Source organism: Mesoplodon densirostris, chromosome 11 (genome assembly GCF_025265405.1).
Source record: "Mesoplodon densirostris isolate mMesDen1 chromosome 11, mMesDen1 primary haplotype, whole genome shotgun sequence".
Taxonomy (NCBI): domain Eukaryota; kingdom Metazoa; phylum Chordata; class Mammalia; order Artiodactyla; family Ziphiidae; genus Mesoplodon; species Mesoplodon densirostris.
The window spans coordinates 11,339,474-11,360,030 of NC_082671.1; the positions used below are offsets into that span (position 1 = coordinate 11,339,474).

The 20,557-nt window shown below is 39.2% G+C and overlaps 1 protein-coding gene across 2 annotated transcripts in view; it reads left to right on the top strand.

The window, feature by feature from the left end:
* Nucleotides 1-20,557, top strand: part of CREBL2 (cAMP responsive element binding protein like 2) — a 30,654-nt gene that overhangs the window by 586 nt on the left and 9,511 nt on the right. The window lies entirely within an intron of this gene.

The following is a 20,557-nucleotide window of genomic DNA, read 5'->3' on the forward strand; positions in this document are numbered from 1 at the left end:
CCTAGTCCTCCCGAGATAAGTGAAGAAACTACTGTGCTTTTTCTTTTTGCCTTCCTTTGCCCCCACCCAGCCTTTCTCCACGTTGGAGACCTTAACTAGGGCACCCTGAACCGGCCCTGTTCCCCCTGACGGTCCCCCTTTCTTCTTCCAGGCTCCCTTACTCAATGCCCCATTCATATAATCGGTTCACTCCCCCTCTGAGCTGTTCTGCTAAGCTCCTGTTGCTATTCGTCCAGAGTCTGGAATCTAACCTCCTCTAGAAAGCCTTCTCCAAGAAAAGGAATGAATTCCTTCTTGTTAATCTATCTTAATATTCCATCCCCATCCCCCTTTCCCTATCCAGATCACTTATCCCTATGATGATAAGATGATCGACAGTATTCATTATTGGTTAATTCATATAGTTTATGTATAACCTTTGTCTATCCGCGTTAGTGTTGTCTAGTTATATGTCATGAAGATAGTGATGGTCAGTTTATTCATCATCAGCTTATCGATGTTTTAGAGTGTTTAGGAAGTTGGACTTTTTTTTTTTAAGGAATCAGACTCTAGAGTTTGCCAGTTTTCAAAATAGACACTCTTCCCTATGCTTTCCAGAGGTCTTACTTTCCACACTCTCTGGCATGCCGCTTGTGATAGCTTTTCCTTCGTTTGGGTACCCTTTCCCCCTCCACCTAACCAGTAACATTTTGCTGCTATCAAGTTTTTGTTTCACCCATCCTCAGAGAGATTGAAAAAATTTCCATCTTCTCTGTGCTGCTCGTGTTATTCTACCTTATCTCCTCTTCCTGTTCCTGCAGAAGGCTCCGAGAGAAATGCAAGCAGGGAAAGCCCAAGGCAGTACTCTGGAATCAGGACTCACCTAGAGGAAGCTTATTTGTGAAGGAGCAAACCCCTCCTAATAGGAAGTGGTATTTCCCAGACAGAAAGGAGGAGTTCTGAAAGTTTTCCAGAAAAACCGGAAGATAATTTTCCATGACAACCTTTGCTAGCTTGATCTTTCAGTGTTAATTTTGAAATTAAGTCCAAATACTGTATCCACTATCTTTCCTAGATATGGCTGGGAAAGGATGCTAAAGCAACATATTCTTTAATGTCCTCGGTTTGAGACTCTCACAGTATATTCTACATAATTTTCAGTTGTTTCTTTTTTGAACCTTTGAGACATGTAATAACTTTCTCAGAGTCTTCAGTAATCTCAAATAAATTCAAGAAAAATACATAGGATTTTGAGTTACCTTATCTACCTATAAAATAACATAGGACTTATTTCTAGAAACAGGCAAGCGCTAGTGGAAGGTATAAAGTGTTATGGTTTTGCCTAAAGAGTGAAGTTAATTTTGGGGGGTAGGCTTTGCATAACTTCTTAGAAGGTTCATAGCTAAGCAAAACGAATTCAGTACTCATTCTTTATTAATTCATTGTATTGTGACGGTATTTAAAAACCAGCAGTTTCTTCAATCTTTAATGATTACGGAAAAGAAAAACCACTTCAGATGTCTGTGGATGGATAGTGCCTCTGTGAATACACTACTTTCACTTTGAATACATGTCGTAGCTGTGGTTGAGTAATATTTAAATGCCACGTACGGCAAGACTGGACTGCTCTTTCAGCAGTCAGGTGGTATGAAACAGTCTTTTAAAAAGGCTCCTAGGCCTGCCTTTCCCTGTGCTCTAGTTGTTACAGTCCTGCAAAATTGTATTCTCCTCCTAGTAGATACCTACATACTCACACACAAAACACACTTTTCCCTCACATTATGTATGGGTGATGGAGTCTCAGGATCCGTTCTCCCCTGTATAAGGGGAAAGTTGAGGCTTGGAAGTATATGGTGGTTGTGCTGGTGAGAGCATAAAAGATGACAAACTGGCTGACAGCAAGACCAGGGCAACAGGAAGAGGACAAAGTGGGCAGGAGCAGCAGTTACAGAGAGGCAGTATTTGAATGAGCAGGTCAGGAAACATGATGATGATGTGATGACCTCCCTTTATAAAGATTCTGTATTCTGAGTTGTTTTCATCAGTGGTGGTGAATATGTTTGCCAAGAGCTTTCCACCTTCTGCCGTCTAGTTTCCTGGAGTCAGGGCAGGACAGTTTTGAATGGGAGTGCAGCTTTGCCTTCCAGGTAGGTGGCAATGTGCCTCTTATGTTACATCATAGAGTACTGGTTAATAGTGATTGGATTGAATTGGAACAGAGTGGCATTAAGGAGACTGCCCTAGATGTACCTGGGCTTTATTAATCAGTTTGCTCTATTGAGCCAGCCAGCCAGAGTATACAGACTACAGCTAATGGGAAAAATAAAGCAAGAGACAGACTGGGCATCTAAAAGGAGGGCTTGGGGAAGTGCTAAGTAGCAGATCTCAAATTCTGATTGAATAGATTTCTACTTAGGCTAGTTGGGAAGGAAAAAATCTTGGCTAAGTTATTTAACCTTTCTGAGCTTCCATTCTATCTGTTAGATGGTCAATACCTTCTTCCCAGGCTTTGTTGAGGATTAGAGATCACGCATATGAAGCATCGAATACAGAGTCTAACACATGATAGGCACTCAGAAAATATTATCCTTATCATATTACCTGTCAGTGACTTCCTCTGTCTTTAACACAGTGCAGTCGGCACCAGAGATGCTCATTTTAGTAATTTTTAAGTGTGCGCTGTTGCATGACATTTGCAGCTGTGTTTCCCCCACGCTACCCTCTGCTTCTAACTATGCTCCCAGTGGGACAGGGACAACGGGGTGGGGCATGAAACGACCTTAAACTGTGCCCTTAACTGTCAGATTGTGGGAGAAAGGTAGTCTGCAGAGCCTACCTGCTTGTCCACCGCTAAGAAAAAGCGCTTGTTTTTATGAAAGCCTCTTCTCCCTAACGTGCTGCATTCAATTACAAAGAAAATTGAAATGTGTTATTTTCAGAGGCTTTGATCATAGGCAGAGGGTTTCTTATTTTCTATTTGACTTTCATGTTTATCGAATGAATGAATGAGTAACTTGAAATCTCCTAGACCAGCTGTGTTCCTGCCGCAGACTAAGCTGGGAAAAGACCACCATTCTGTATTGCCCAGCCTGACAGTTTAGGGCCCCAGGTTCCAGCTGAGGGACTGGTGAGAGAGCGGGTCAGCCACTGGCCACAGGATGCTAATATGGGCTGCCCTCCTCCTGCATACTTCCTTTCCACCTGTGCTCCACGTGATTATTTGAAAATGAGGTTTCTCATACCTTCCTCACCCCTTAGGTCATTTGTTCCATTCAGTTGTTCTGAGTACTGCTGGTTCTCACAAAAATTTTAACCTGGCCAAAAATCTCTTTGACAGTCCCAGAGCTGTCCTTTGGCCCCCGAAGTCCCTCCTGTTGGCCCTTTAGCCATCCTTTGCTATAGTTGGAACTACCCTCCTTGGGCAGTGCCACGGAGCCCGGAGACTTTCTGCCTTTTCTGTCCTCCTGCTCTGCCCATGCTTTCCATGATAGCAAGACAGAAGAGCCAGCTCGTTTACCAAACCAGACAGTAGATAGTCATGGTTTAAATGCGCCTTCCTTACCTGCGCAGGCTACGGGTACCTTTTAACTAGGGTACCTCTACAGATATCAGCTGAAATCTAAGTTTAAATAACCTTATTCAGAATGTTTTGCTCTTTAAGATTTTCCTAAAAGTTTGTTCATTTATTCATTCATCGTCAAACATTTGTTGGACACCTAATATGTATGTAATACGAGGCACTGTGCTAGAGATACAAAGACAGGTAAGAGTTTATAAGTATTCTCAGGAGCTTGTGTGTCAGTGGGCTAGACAGACATACAGAAAAATAATTACAACGTGGTGAGGTAAGAAATGAGGGCAGTCTTTGGGGGCACTAAGAATGGATGCCTAACTGGGTATGTCAGACATGGGTTCACACAGTAGGAATAATCTGTAAGGAAGAATAGGAGTCCCTCAGAAAATGGGAAAGAGGGAATATCCGATACTAAAGCATATTGCACTGGGAAATAAGTATTTTGGTACAAGCTAGAGCAGGAATTGGGGAATTTTCTTTAAAGGGGCAGATAGTAAATATGTGTGGGCCATGTGATCGATCTCTGTTGCACTTACCTCTACCACTGCAGCGTGAAAGCAACTGTAGGCAGAATGTAATGAATGGATGTGGTTGTGTTCTGATAAAACTTTATTTCCCCAAACAGGCAACAGGCTGGCTTTGGCTTGCCAGTTGGGCTGGAGTTTACTGATCCCTGAGCTAGAGCATAAGGCACAAGTAGAGGTGTGGTCAGAGATAAGGATGGAAGGCTAATCAGGAGCCAGATCATGATTTGCTTGGCAAGTTAAGCTCAGAAATTTGGGCCAGTATTTTTCAAAGTGTGAAATAAAGAAGACTGAATCAGAATTTTGGGGAACAGGGCCTGGGAATTTGAATTTTGTTTGAAAACCAAGGCACCATAGTTGTTGAGGAGCTATTAAAGGATTTTAAAGCAAAGGTGATAATATCAGATTTGTGTTTTCAAAAAAAATGTTCATGGCTATTTGGAGACTGGAGTAGGGTAAAGATGTAGGAACTGGAACAAGACTAGAGGCAGATGGTCCAGTTAGGAAGGAACATAGATTTTGGCATATAACCAGCGTTCAAATCTGATTTCCACCACTTTAAGCTATTATGATTTTGGACAGATTATTATTTTTTAATTGAACTGTAGTTGATTTACAGTACTGTATTAGTTTCAGGTGTACAGCAAAGTGATTTAGTTATATATACATTTCAGATTATTTTACATTATAGGTTATTACAAGGTATTGAATATGGTTCCCTGTGCTATACAGTAAATCCCTGTTGCTTACCTATTTTGTGTATAGTAGCATGTATCTGATAATCCCATAATCCTAATTTATCCCTACCCCCCTCCCTTTCCCATTTGGTAATCATAAATTTGTTTTCTATGTCTGTGAGTCTGTTTCTGTTCTGTATATAGGTTAATTTGTATTATTTTTTGATTCCACATTAAGTGATATCATATAATATTTGTCTTGGTCTGACTTACTTCGCTAAGTATAATATTCTCTAGGTCCATCCATGTTGCTGCAAATGGCAATATTTCATTCTTTTTTATGGCTGAGTAATATCCCATTGTATGTATATATATATATACTGCATCTTCTTAAGCCAGTAGTCTGTTAATGGGCACGTGGGTTGTTTCCATGTCTTGGCTGTGGACTGCCATAGTACTGCTGTGAACACTGGGGTGCATATATCTTTTTTTTTTTTTTTTTTTTTTTTTTTTGTGGTATGCGGGCCTCTCACTGTTGTGGCCTCTCCCGCTGCGGAGCACAGGCTCCGGACGCGCCCGCTCAGCAGCCATGGCTCACAGGCCCAGCCGCTCCGCGGCATGTGGGATCCTCCCAGACCGGGGCACGAACCCGTGTCCCCTGCATCGGCAGGCAGACTCTCAACCACTGCGCCACCAGGGAAGCCCCGCATATATCTTTTTGAATTAGAGTTTTCCTCTTTTCCAGATATATACCCAGGAGGGGGGTTGCCAGATCATATGGTACTTCTATTTTTGTTTTTTTAAGGAACCTCCATACTGTTCTCCATAGTGGCTGTATCAATTTACATTCCCACCAACAGTGTAGGAGGATTTCCTTTTCTCCACACCCTCTCCAGTATTTACTATGTGTAGACTTTTTGATGATAGCCATTCTGACAGATGTGGGGTGATACCTCATTGTGGTTTTGATTTGCATTTCTCTAATAATAAGCGATGTTGAACATCTTTTCATGTGCTTGTTGGCCATCTGTATGTCTTCTTTGGAGAAATGTCTATTTAGGTCTTCTGCCCACTTGTTAATTGGGTTTTTGTTTATTCGGTATTGAGTTGTATGAGCTGTTTAATATTTTGGATATTAACCCCTTGTCATTCGCATTGTTTGCAAATATTTTCTCCCATTCTGTAGGTTGTCTTTTTTGTTGATGGTTTCCTTTGCTGTGCAAAAGCTTTAAAGTTTGATTAGGTGCCATTTGTTTATTTTTGCTTTTATTTCTTTTGCCTTGGGAGACCAATCTAAGAAAATATTGCTATGGTTTATGTTGGCCAATTATTTTAATCTTTTCAGAACTGTATTTCTTTACCTATAAATTGGATGTGTTAATAAAGCCTTATTGAGTTAGTGTGAGAATTAAGCATTATATATGTATTAAAAAAAACTTAGTACATAATGGGTTCAAAATAAATGCTGGTCCTCTGTGACTCCTCACCAGCTTGGTTAGATTGCTCAGAAGAAAGGCCTGAGCTGAAGACCATGCTAGAGACCATTACAAGGTAGGTTGTGGTTGATGCAGCATGCATAAAATCCTTGAAGGATGAAGAAGGTGGACAGAAGAGAGAGCTAAAGAGACAGAACCCTGGAAAACTTTAAAATGATCAGAAGAGGCCAAGGAATATGACTCAGCAAAATAAACTGAAAAGGAGAGGTTAGTGATACAGGAGAACCAGAAAAAAAAGGTTTTTATTCCATCTAAAGTAAGTAGTGAAAAAGTATCCATTGGACTTCAAAAACAGGAGATTGTTTATGAACCTCGCATGAGAAGTTTCAACAGAGTGATGGAGCAGAAGCCGAAATGTAGCGGTTGAGGAAGAGTGGGTGGTAAGAAGCAGAGACAGGTAAGTAGACAGGCCGACCTCTCAGAGATACTGCGGGTTCATTTCCAGACTACTGCAGTAAAGCAAATATGTAATAAAGCAAGTCACATGAATGTTTTGGTTTCCTAGTACACATAAAAGTTATGTCTACATTATACTGTAGTCGATGAAGTATACAATAGCATTATGTCTAAAAAAAAGTGCATACCCTACTTAAATAATACTTTACTGCAAAAAAATGCCAGCCATCATCTGACAATGCAGGGTTGCCATAAACCTTCAGTTTGTAAAAAAATGCAGTAAAGTGAAGCACGATAAAATGAGATATGCCTGTAGGCCACTCTTACTGAGTCAGTTTGTAACAGTTTGGGGCATTGCTAAAATACATGTAGTATTATATTTAGCTTCAAACAGTAATAGCTGGGGAAAGGGAGGATTAGGGGTTGGGAGAGGAGAGGCAGGAGTTAACAGTCAGAAATGCCTGCTTTATCTTGTTTCTCCTCTGTTGATGAGAAAAACTGGCAGAAGGGTTAGCAGCAGGAAGATGTGATTGGACTTTCTCTCTTTCTGAAGATCTGGTAAATAAGAAAAGAGAAGAAGCCTAACCAACAGCTGTGAAGGAAGTTACGGGAGCCTTAACACCAAATGAAAGTATAGCTGCTTGTTTTTTTTCTTTAAAGTGGTAAAGAGCAGTGGCTGGCCGCATCCATATCTATCTTATTTTTCTTTAATCGATGGCAGATAACGTTTCACTTTATGTTTTCAAAAGAAAAGTGAAAAAAGCTTTCCTGCTATTTTCCTTCTTAGCTGGGGCTGACGCTGCCACTTCATGTAACTGCACTAATTCTCTTAGACTTAACAACTTGAAACTTTTACGGGTTGCCTTAAGAATTAGAGCATTAGGGGATCTCCCTGGTGGCGCAGTGGTTAAGAATCCGCCTGCCAATGCAGGGGACATGGGTTTGAGCCCTGGTCCGGGAAGATCCCACATGCCACAGAGCAACTAAGCCCGTGAGCCACTACTGAGCCTGCACTCTAGAGCCCACGAGCCACAACTACTGAGCCCACGTGCCACAACTGCTGAAGCCCGCGCGCCTAGAGCCCGTGCTCCACAACAAGAGAAGCCACCACAATGAGAAGCCCGCGCACCGCAACGAAGAGTAGCCCCCACTCGCTGCGACTAGAGAAAGCCTGTGCCCAGCAATGAAGACCCAACACAGCCATAAATAAATAAATATATTAAAAAAAAAGAATTAGAGCATTAGGATGTAAATAAGTGCTAAAAGGGTGGTAAAATAATAAGAGTTATTGATTGGTTTTTGAGATTTTATATCCCTTATGAGAGAGGTTTGGTTTTCTTTTTCTTTTTATCTACTTCTATAAGCTGGTGGTAGTGGTGGTCATAGTAATACCAATTTAAATTAAATTGCAAAATATTGCTAATTTTTCTTTGCATTTATTCATCCAATTATCAGTCTTTTAATAAATGCCTTTTAAATGCCTGGCTCTGGGCCAGATACAGTGGGGATTGGAATAGAAAACACAGCTTCTGTGCCTGTGGTGCGCACATCACTTGGAGGAGATAGAACTTAAATCTGTGAGGCCACTAAAAATAACCAGTATACCGTGTAAATTCAGCGTGATGGTGACAATATGTTCCAGAGATTCGGAGACGAAAAATAATGTGTGGACAGAAGGTGACTGTCAGCAAGAGCTTCACAGAAAGAGGGCCAGGGCTGGCCCTAACCAAAGGGAGCATAATATTTGCAGGTTTGGATCGGGCGGCAGGGGCGGGGGTGGAGAGGGAGCGTTTAGAGAAATGGTGAGTATAGGGAGGAGTGCAGGGCGTGGGGTGAGCTCCCCAAGGACACAGGCATGACTTGTTGGGAAAAACGAAAGAGAAAATTGGCTCGGTGAGCAGGAGCGTGGATGTAGTGGGCTGAATGGTGGCTGCTCAAAAGATACATCCATGTGCTAATGGAACCGGTAAATATCCCCTTATATGGTAAAAGAGTGAATATTATATGGCCCCAAATGTGATTTAGTTAAGTATTTGAGAGGAGGAATTTACCCTGGGTTCTCTGGGTGAGCCCTAAATCCAATGGCAAGTGTCCTCCTAAGAGTGAGGCAGAGGGGGGTTTGACAGACAGTTGTGGAGGCAGTGTGACCACAGAGGCAGAGGTTGGATCCACGTGGCCACAAAGGAAGGAATGCTCACAGCTGCCAGCAGCCGGAAGAGGCGAAGGGTGGCTTCTCCCCTAGGGCCTCTGGAGGGAGTGCAGCAGCCCTGCCAGCTTTCTGGCCTCCAGAACAGAGAGAGTACATTTCTGTTGTTTTAAGCCACCAGCTTCGTGGTGGTTGTTACAGCAGCTACAGGAAGTCAGTATTCTGGATTTGGTGACCTGGTAAGCAGTGCTGAGCCAGAGGCCTTCCCTTGAGCTGGAGCGTGACATGGCCAAAGGGCCGTTACAGTTTGTTCTTTCTATAATGATCAGGTATTACTTTTTCACAATGAAAAGAAAAATACACTAAAGTTATTTTAATAAGCTGAAAAGAAAGGCTAACTTGGCAGTTCTTTGCAAGATAGATTAACCAGGGAAGTAAGGATGGAAAAGGAGGGATGGGAGGGAGACCCACTGGGAAACCCACGGCAATACTCTGTAAGTAGGGTAGCAATGTAGGTAGTAGGAATAAAGAAGAAGAGCTAAATCAGACCTGTTGTAAAGGAACAAACTGGCATGACTTCAGTGGGTGGGCACAGAGGGTCGCAATAGCAGAGGGAAATTTCAGAGATGCATAAAATGAAAACATTTGTTAGTTAGCCTCCTCACCGCTGCCCTCCATCAAGTGACTGATGTCACAGTGAGCTGGATTAAATGAATCCAGTCATTAAACGAATGACTATATAGCATTAATATAGCGCTGCATTTAAAGCATCTGTCAGTTTTAGAGCCTTTTCAGGGAGTTATATGTTCAGGTTAATGAGTCCTACCTAGGAATCTAGAAGGGAAATAGTCACGCTTGATGATAGTGAGTCATCTTGTGACAACTGAGCATCTTGAGTCAGTTGCTGTGATGCTCATCAGGGGACTTGGGTTCTATCTAGATTTTATATCCATGAAATAAAGAGATCACTATGCTTATCTGTGTGTGTGTGTGTGTGTGTGTGTGTGTGTGTGTGTGTGTGTGCATCCCTCTCCCAGCAGCACTCCTGTATGTACTGATATCCTGCCCTTTATAATGGTGTTTATTTCATGTCTGCTGCATTTCAGAAGTCTAATAAATATATTAAAGAGAAGGACCCTATCTTCTTACATTAATATTCCTAGAGTTTGACAGTGTTTGGGGCAAAGTGAGTGTTCAATAAATGGTTGTTAAATAAAGAAATTAATTTTCCCCTCTTTACCTGAAGAAGATGAGGACAACAGTGTTTACCTCCCCTGGTGTGAAATAACATGAGCCTGACACGTGGAAGCCTCGCTGGAGGCCTCGCCCACAGTGAGCGCTTGCTCCCTGCACGCCCAGGTTTAGCTCTGAATTTGTTTTTGTTGTTTGTTCCTAAAAAGCCGAAGTAAAATCCAAGAATCTTTGGAATAGGATTTCATCTGGACACTGGAGTCCTCCTCATTTGAAGAAGCCCCTAAAGGGCCGTGCATCTACAGTCACACCCCTTCTTTCCACAGACGTTCAACCCGTTGACTGGGGAGCCTGTGGCATCAGGAACTCCCTCTTGGCTAAATGCAGTAGTTTTATCTTAATTCTCAGCCGTTTGAAACTCATAAATTAGGAGCTTTATGCCTGACCTCTCCCCTCCCTCGTGTTCTTTCTCATCTGCTTGTGTCTCTGTGCCGCCTTGATTCTTTCTTTGCTGCTATTCTTTCTGCTCTCTAAGGTTCATGTCATTTTTTAAAATAGCCCATACCATAAAATTCATCCTTTGCAAGTATATAATTCTGTGATTTTTTAGTGTATTCACACAGTTGTACAATGATCACCACTATCTAATTCCAGAACATTTTCATCACCCCAAAAGAAACCCTTATAACCAAACTGTTATATAATGGAATGTTATTCATATTATTTAGCAATAGAAAGAAACGAGCTATTAAGCTACAAAAAGGTGGGAGGGAACTTAAATGCAAATTGCTAAGTGAAAGAAGCCAGTTTGAAAAGGCTACGTACTATATGTCTCCAACTATATGACATTCTGGAAAAGGCAGAACTGTAGAGTAATAAAGGTCAGTGGTTGCCAAGGTTTCACGGGAGAGGGAGGGAGGAATAGGTAGAGAGCAGGGGATTTTTAGGGCAGTGAAAATATTCTGTATTATACTCTAATGGTAGATATATGACACGATGCCTTTGTCAAAACCCATACAATTGTACAACACAAAGAGTGAACCCTTAAGTAAACTATGGACTTGACTTCTTAATAATATATCAACATGGGGTTCATCAGTTGTAACAAATGTACCACACTAATGCAAGATGTTAATAGGTGAAACTGTGCAGGCAGAGAGAGAGGGGATATATGGGAACTCTGTACTTTCTGCTGAATTTTCCTGTGAACTGAAAACAGCTCTAAAAAACAAAGTCTATTAATTAAAAACAAAACAAAAACTTTAGCAGTCCCTATTATCTCCTTCTCCTTCCAGCCTTAAGCAACCACTAATCTACTTTCTGTTGCTATAGATTGCCTATTCTAGACATTCCATGTACATGGAATCATATAGTATGTGGCCTTTTGTATTTGGCTTCTTTCACTTGGCATAATGTTTTCAAGGTTCATCCATGTTGTACCATGTATCAGTACTCCATTCCTTTTTATGGCTGAATAATATTCCATTGTATGGATATACCGCATTTTGTTATCCATTCATCAGTTGATAGATATTTGGGTTGTTTCCATTTTTTAGCTATCATGAACAATGGTGCTCTGAACATCTGTGTACAAGTTCTTATGTGACATATGTTTTCATTTCTTTTGGGGATACACCTAGAATTAGAATTGCTGAGTCATATGGTAATTCTGTGTTTAATATTTTGGAGGAACTGCCAAACTGTTTTCCAAAGTGGCCACCATTTTACATTCCCAACAGCAATGTATGAGGGTTCCATTTCTCCACATCTATACCAGTTCTTGTTCTTGGCTGTCTTTTTGATTATATAGCCATCCTCGTGGGTTTAAAGTGGTATCTCATGATTCTGATTCACATTTCCCTAATGACTAATGATGTTAAGCATTTTTTCATATGCTTATTGGCCATTTGTATATCTTCTTTGGAGAAATGTCTATTCAGATACTTTGCCCACATTCTAATTGGATTATTTATCTTTTTATTGTTGAGTTGTGAGTGTTCTTTATATATTCTGGATGTTAGTCCCTTATCATATCTATGATTTACAAATATTTTCTCCCCTTCAGTGGATTGTCTTTTCACCTTGATGGTGTCCTTTGAAGCAGAACATTTTTAATTTTGTGAAGTCAAAGTTAATTTTTCTTTTGTTGCTTGTGAGGTCATACCTAAGAAACCATTGCCTAATCCAAGGTCACAAAGATGTATTCGTGTGTTTTCCTCTAAGAGTTTTATAGTTGTCTCTCTTACATTCAGACCTTTGTTCTGTTTTGAGTTAATCTTTGTGTATGGCATGTTGTTGGAGTGCAACTTAATTCTTCTTTGTAGATATCTAGTTGTTCCAGCACTGTTTATTGAAATGACTATTCTTTCCTCATTTCTCTATTGTTTTGGCACCTTGTTGAAAATCAACTGACCGTAAATGTAAAGGTTTATTTCTGGATTCTCAATTCTTTTCCATTGATCTGTATTGTATGTCAGTCCTTGTGCCAGTACCACACTATCTTGATTAGTGTAGCTAATAAGTTTTGAAATCAGAAAGTGTGAGTCCTTCATCTTTGTTCTTTTTCAAGATTGCTTTGGCTTTTTTGGGTCCATTGTATTTCCATATGAATTTTAGGATTATCTTGTCAATTTCTGCAAAACGTCAGCTGGAATTTTGATAGGAATTGTGTTGAATCTGTAGATCAATTGGGGGAATATTGTCATCTTAACAATATTAAGTCTACCAATCCATTAACATGGAATGTCTTTCTTTTTATTAGGTCTTCTTTAATTTCTTACAGTGATTTTTGTGGCTTTCAGTATATGTCTTGCACTTTTTTTTTTTTTTTAATTTTAGGCTGAGTTGGGTCTTAGTTGTGGCACGTGGGATCTTTGTTGCGGCATGCAGTATTCGTTGCGGTGCATGGGCTTTTCTCTAGTTGTGGCACGCAGGCTCTCTAGTTGTGGTGTGCAGGCTCCAGAGCGCATGGGCTCTGTAGTTGAGGCGCGCGGGCTTAGCTACCCCGTAGCATTTGGGATCTTAGTTCCCTGACCAGGAATCAAACCCATGTTCACTGCATTGGAAGGCAGATTCTTAACCACTGGACCACCAGGGAAGTCCCTGCACTTCTTTTATTAAGTTTATTCCTAAGTATTTTATTCTTTTTGATGATATTCTAAATGGAATGTTTTCATAATTTCATTTTCAGCTTGTTCATTGTATATAGAAACACAACTGATTTTTGTATATTGACCTTGTGTCTTGCAACTTTGTTCAACTCATTTATGAGCGCTAATAGTTTTTTTGTGGATTCCTTAGGGTTTTTTATATATAAGATCATATCATCTTCAAATAGAAATAGTTTTACTTTTTCCTTTGTAATCTGAATGCCTTCTCTTTCTTTTTCTTGCCTAATTGCTGTGGCTAGAACCTCCAGTACAATGTTGAATAGAAGTGACAAGAGAAGACAAAAATCCTTGTTTTGTTTCTGATCTTTGAGGGAAAGTATTCAATCTTTCACCTTTAAATGATGTTAGCTGTGGTTTTTTTCATAGATGCCCTTTACCAGGTTGAAGAGTTTCCCTTCTATTCCTAGTTTTTCAAGTGTTTTGGTTTTTTTAAAATCATATAAGGGTGTTGGATTTTTTTTTTAAATTGGCATTGGGTCTTCGTTGCTGCGCGCAGGCTTTCTCTAGTTGCGGCAAGTGGGGGTTACTCTTCGTTGTGGTGCATGGGCTTCTCATTGTGGTATCTTCTCCTGTTGCAGAGCATGGACTCTAGGCATGCGGGCTTCAGTAGTTGTGGCACACGGGCTTAGTTGCTCCGCAGCATGTGGGATCTTCCCGGACCCCAGGACTCGAACCTATGTCCACTGCTTTGGCAGGCAGATTCTTAACCACTGTGCCACCAGGGAAACCCCAGGGTGTTGGATTTTGTCAAGTGCTTTTTCTGAGTCTATTGAGATGAACATGTAATTTTTGTCCTTTTTCCTTTTGATATGGTGTATTACAGTAATTGATTTTCAGTTGTTAGACCAACCTTTATTCCTGGGATAAATCACATAGTTATGGTAGATAGTCCTCTTTATATGCTGTTAGATTTAGTCTGCTAGTATTTTATTGAAGATTTTTCCATCTATATTCGTGAGGCATACTGGTCTATAGTTTTCTTATGATATCTTTGGTTTGGGTATTAGGCTAATACTGGCTCATAGGATGAATTGGGAAATGTTCTTTCCTCTTCCACTTTTTGGAAGAGATTTTAAAGAATTAGTGTTAATTTATTAAATGTTTGGTAATTTACCAGTGAAGTCACCTGGACTTGTCTTTATGGGAAATTTTTTTATTACTCTTTCAGTCTCTTTATTTGTCATAGGTCTTTTTAGATTTTCTATTTCTTCTTGAGTCAATCTTGCTACTTTGTGTCTTTCTAGAAATTTGTCCATTTCATTTGTCCATTTCAACTAGGTTATCTAGTTTTTTGGCAATTTTTCATAATATTCCCGTGAAACCATTTTTACTTTGGTAAAGGTAATAGTGATGTCTTCCCTTTCAGTCTTGAGTTTAGGATTTTGAATGTTTTCTCTTGGTCAGTCTAGCTAATGGTGTGTCAATTTTGTCGGTCTTTTTGAAGGACCAACTTTTGGTTTTATTGATATTTTTTTCCCTGTTGTTTTCCCATTCTCTGTTTTATTTATCTCTAGTCTGATATTTATTATTTCTTTCCATCTACTTGTTTTAGGTTTAATTTACTCTTCTTTTTCTAGTTTCTTAGGGTAGAAAGTTAGGTTATTGATTTTAAAATCTTTCTTCATTTAGGTGTTTATGGCTACTTCTGAGCACTGCTTAAGCTGTATCTCATAAAGTTTTGGTATACTGTGTTTTCATTTTCATTCATCTCGAAGTATTTTTCTTATTTCCCTTGTGATGTCTTCTATGACTCATTGGCTACTTAGGAATGTCTTTTGTGTTTTGTCTGTCATATTTATTAAAGACTTATTGTGTACTAAGGTAAAATATGACAGAGTCCTTGGTGCTTACTTTCTAAAAATCATGACCTTTAGTTTTAGCTTATCTCAAAGGAGAAAGTGTTAAAAACAGATAGTTAACAGAAAAGTAGGACCTTTTTAACATATAATGAAGACAGACTTAGAATTGCAGAGGCCCTGCTGAAATCTAACATCTCTAATATCCTACCTTTGTGAAATAAGTTCCCTGTGCAGGGCAAGACAAAATCAATGGCTGGCAGGTTGCTTTTCTTGGTGGTGTGGGTTAGGGAGACAGGCCTTGTGAGTGTTTCCCTTAGGACCTTTTCTCTGCAGCTCACAAATGTGTTTTGGGGAGGAAGAGGAGGTAAAATAGATAGCCGATAAAGAGGTACCATGTTACAAAAACAGCTATTTAAATTTTCATGTGGCCCTATGTCGGTAGAAAGAAAACTACAACAGAAAAAAAGTTAAATTGGGGGGTTATTTTCATAGTTTTCTTTTTGGCGTTTGTGTTGGTGCATAAAAATCAGTACTTTTATTTAGCCACATTAATGTACTTCCTCACAGAATAAGAGAGAGCAAGGGGACAATGTGGTTATCACTGAGTTTATGAAAATTCTAAGAAACATTGGTAAGACTAATTTTTGGCTCAGCACATTTAAGGAATTTGTGGGGTTGATTTCAGTTTTAGTTTCTGGTTCCTCATTTCTTTTTTTTTTCTTTTTTTAAAATACAGCATGTATTTCTTTTTTTTTTTAATTAACTAATTAGTGTATTTTGGCTGCGCTGAGTCTTAGTTGCGGCATGCAGGATCTTTAGTTGTGGCATGCGAACTCTTAGTTGTGGCATGCGTGTGGGATCTAGTGCCCTGACCAGGGATCGAACCTGGGCCCCCTGCATTGGGAGTGTGGAGTCTTAGCCACTGGACTACCAGGGAAGTCCCCTGGTTCCTCATTTCTTATTAACTTCCCTTATCCGTTTCCCAGTCTTTATGGTTTATGTAAAGTTCAGTTGTTAAGGCAACTAGTATACTAACCTATATTTGTATAATACCCTTTTTTTTCTAACAAAGTGCTCTCATACATTATTTTACTTAAGATTTATAATAATCCTGTGATGTGTTTCACTCTCTTGAAAACTGGCACACTAATCAGATTTTAGCTGACACCAAAAGCCAATAATTCAGTCTATTACTGAGGAAAAATTAAGCTAGAGAAGTGGTGGTTATGTGGTCTTAAATATAATTTTACAGATGACATAAAATGCAGGAACCCTGGATTCATTTACTGTGCCTTTCTAATTTAAAAAAAGGAATAGAATAATTCCAGTTTAAATATTTTGCTACCATGAAAACTAAACAAAGGGTTATACCTTTTGTTTGATTTTTATGACTATTCTAGCTTTGTGTAAAAAATCAGTGAAGTCTGTGCAGTACACTCTGTCCTCTTGCTGGCTTCTCAAAGGCAGCCATTCCTGAATTAATTAAAAACAGCAATATATAAGGTATTGGATTATAGTGAGTGGTATGTGACTGATGACTCATTTTACTACATAAGGAATAGATGTGATTACCATTTATTTCACTATAGATGTGAGTTTAGGCTATAAATATATTGCTTTTTAAAGACTGTATCAATAGCAAATACACTTTGTTTTAATCTAGGGTGATCTCAAAATACTTTATTGAAATTGTGCAGTTGATATAATATAGGTATAATTTAAAATTTAGCCCATAGTAATATTTGGATCAACTAGTTATCCTTCAAGTGCTAATCATATATTTGATTTTGAAAAAGTTTCCTGAGGTATATATTATTATATTGGAATCAAAACGTGATGATACAGAATAGGAAAGCTTTGAAAGACCAGTTTTTGAAAATTAAAACTAATTTGGGAGTAGTACTGAAGCAGCTAGTGTTTAAGATGGTGGTGGAAAGGATTTTTTTCCAGAGCCTCAGAGTATTCAGTCTCATTTCAGAGCCATCCTATAAAATGCTAGATGCAGTGGTTAGCCGTCTTGTTATGACACAGTTTCTGGTAAATGTAGCTGATTAACATTTGAAGTTTGGTTTTCCTGACCTAACCATGATACTGAGTAAAGATCTGATCTTTATAGGGTACTGGGCATTGTTGGTTTATGGTATTAATAGTGATTCCAAACACACAAACAAATTAGAGTTTTTATATCCAAATGGAGATTTGATCCTTTTAGTTTTGTTACCTGGTAAGACTTCTACATTTATTCCAGTGATTTGCCAGTGTTTGAGTTTTGCATCTTCTCTTTTAGAATTGCCTTTAAAGCCTCAACAATATTCCTTTCAGTATACTAAAGTAGTGACATTTTTATTCTCTGAGGGTAATTTTCAGAAAGACCTAGACATCATTTGGAACCTCGTCAGATAAACAAAGCGGACCATCAGATTGGGAATTTAAAGAATAACATATCATTCGAAAATAATACGGTGAAAGTAATATTGTGTTGTGGCTTGTAAGAAACTGGCTCCAAAAGCAGCTTCCAGGAAAGCTTATTCATTGGAATAAATTTACCCCTTTCAAAGTGACTCCTTTAAAGGAAATTCATTTGCTGTATAAGTTCAGTTTCATGTATTTTAAAATTCATCATCTTTATCTCATAGTTACATCTTATATAAGAACTTGGGGAGGTTCCAAAGCTAAACAGTGAAGAAGATTAAATTACTCTGGCAGTCACCAAAAAACTGTGCCTATGCAGGTAAATGAGTAACAGGGATATTGAGAGGATGTCTATGACACCAGTGGGAGCAGGTAGAAATCTCCTGAGACAGTCTAGGGTTATAATTATAGACTTCTAAAGGCAGGAGACAGTTATCCTGAAGATTGCAGGGACTTCTTTGTGTTCCCTTGGGCTCAACAAATTTGAAGAGGGAATTGATAGCCCAATTGTTTAGGATTCTTATTTACTTATTTATACACATAATTTTATATACAAATTTTATGTTTTTCTAATTGTAAATATTTAAAAATCATTAAAAAATACAGATGAGAAAAAAGCTTTTTATAATCACACCTATCAGAGAAATCCTCACTGACCTTTTTTTTTTTTTAATCTTTATTGGAGTATAATTGCTTCCCAATACCGTGTTACTTTCTGTTGCACAACAAAGCAAATCAGCCATATGCATACACGTCTCCATATCCCCTCCCTCTTGAGCCTCCCTCCCATCCTTCCTATCCCACCCCTCTAGGTCATTGCAAAGAACGGAGCCGATCTCCCTGTGCTACGCTGCTGCTTCCCACCAGCCAACTATTTTACATTCGGTAGTGTATATATGTCGATGCTGCTCTCACTTCGCCCTCCCACCCCATGTCATCAAGTCTATTCTCTATGTCTACGTCTTTATTCCTGCCCTGCAACTAGGTTCATCAGTACCACTCGTTTTTTTTTTTTTGTTTTTTTTTTTTTTTAGATTCCATATATATGTGTTAGCGTACGGTATTTGTTTTTCTCTTTTCTGACTTACTTCACTCTGTATGACAGACTCTAGGTCCATCCACCTCACTACAAATAACTCAGTTTCATTTCTTTTTCTGGCTGAGTAACATTCCATTGTATATATGTGCCACATCTTCTTCATCCATTCATCTGTTGATGCATATCTAGGTTGGTTCCATGTCCTGGCTATTGTAAGTAGTGCTGCAGTGAACATTGTGGTGCATGTCTCTTTTTGAATTACAGTTTTCTCAGAGTATATGCCCAGGGGTGGAATTGCTGGGTCGTATGGTAGTTCTATTTTTAGTTTTTTTGTTTGTTTGGTTTTGGTTTTTTTTGTGGTATGCAGGCCTCTCACTGTTGTGGCCTCTCCCGCTGCAGAGCACAAGCTCCCGACGCGCAGGCTCAGCAGCCATGGCTCACAGGCCTAGCCGCTCTGCAGCACGTGGGATCTTCCCGGCCCGGGGCACGAACTCGTGTCCCCTGCATCGGCAGGCAGACTCTCAACCACTGCGCCACCAGGGAAGCCCCTATTTTTAGTTTTTTAAGGAACCTCCATACTGTTCTCCATAGTGGCTGTATCAGTTTACATTCCCACCAACAGTGTAGGAGGGTTCCCTTTTCACCACACCCTTTCCAGCATTTATCGTTTCTAGCTTTTTTGATAATGGCCATTCTGACCGGCGTGAGGTGATACCTCATTGTAGTTTTGATTTGCATTTCTCTAATAATTAGTGATGTTGAGCATCTTTTCATGTGCCTCTTGGCCATCTGTCTGTCTTCCTTGGTAAAATGTCTATTTAGATATTCCTCCATTTTTAACTGGATTTTTTTTTTTGATATTGAGTTCCATGAGCTGTTTGTATATTGTGGAGATTAATCCTTTGTCTGTTTCATTTGCAAATATTTTCTCCCATTCTGAGGGTTGTCTTTCTGTCTTGTTTATGGTTTCCTTTGCTGTGCAAAAGCTTTTAAGTTTAATTAAGTCCCATTTGTTTATTTTTGTTTTTATTTCCGTAACTCTAGGAGGTGGGTCAAAAAAGATCTTGCTGTGGTTTATGTCAAAGAGTGTTTTTCCTATGTTTTCCTCTAAAAGTATTATAGTGTCTTGTCTTACATTTAAGTCTTTAATCCATTTGGAGTTTATTTTTGTGTATGGTGTTAGGGAGTGTTCTAATTTCATTCTTTTACATGTAGCTGTCCAGTTTTCCCAGCACCACTTACTGAAGAGGCTGTCTTTTTCTCCATTGTATGTTCTTGCCTCCTTTGTTGTAAATTAGGTGCCCATATATGTGCATGGGTTTATCTCTGGGTATTCTGTCCTGTACCATTGATCTATATTTCTGTTTTTGTGCCAGTACCATACTGTCTTGATTACTGTAGCTTTGTGGTATGGTTTGAAGTCAGGGAGTCCTCCAACTCCATTTTTCTTTCTCGAGATTGCTTTGGCTATTCGGGGTCTTTTGTGTTTCCATACAAATTGTAAGATTTTTTGTTCTAATTCTGTGAAGAATGCCATTGGTAGTTTGATAGGGATTACATTGAATCTGTAGATTGCTTTGGGTAATGTAGTCATTTTCATAATATTGATTCTTCCAACCCAAGAACATGGTATATTTCTCCATCTGTTTATGTCATCTTTGATTTCTTTCATCAGTGTTTTATAGTTTTCTGAGTACAAATCTTTCACCTCCTTAAGCAGGTTTATTCCTAGATATATTATTCTTTTTGTTGCAGTGGTAAATGGGAGTGTTTCCTTAATTTCTCTTTCTGATTTTTTGTTGCTGGTGTATAGGAATACCAGAGATTTCTTTGCATTAATTTTGTATCATGCAACCTTACCAAATTCATTGATTAGTTCTAGTAGTTTTCTGGTGGCATCTTTAGGATTTTCTATGTATAGAATCATGTCATCAGCAAACAGTGACAGTTTTACGTCTTCTTTTCCAATTTGTATTCCTTTACTTCTTTTTCTTCTCTGACTGCTGTGGCTGGGTCTTCCAAAACTATGTTGAATAAGAGTGGCGAGATGGATATCTTTGTCTTGTTCCTGATCCTAGTGGAAATGCTTTCAGTTTTTCACCATTGAGTATGATGCTTGCTGTGGGTTTGTCATATATGGCCTTTATTATATTG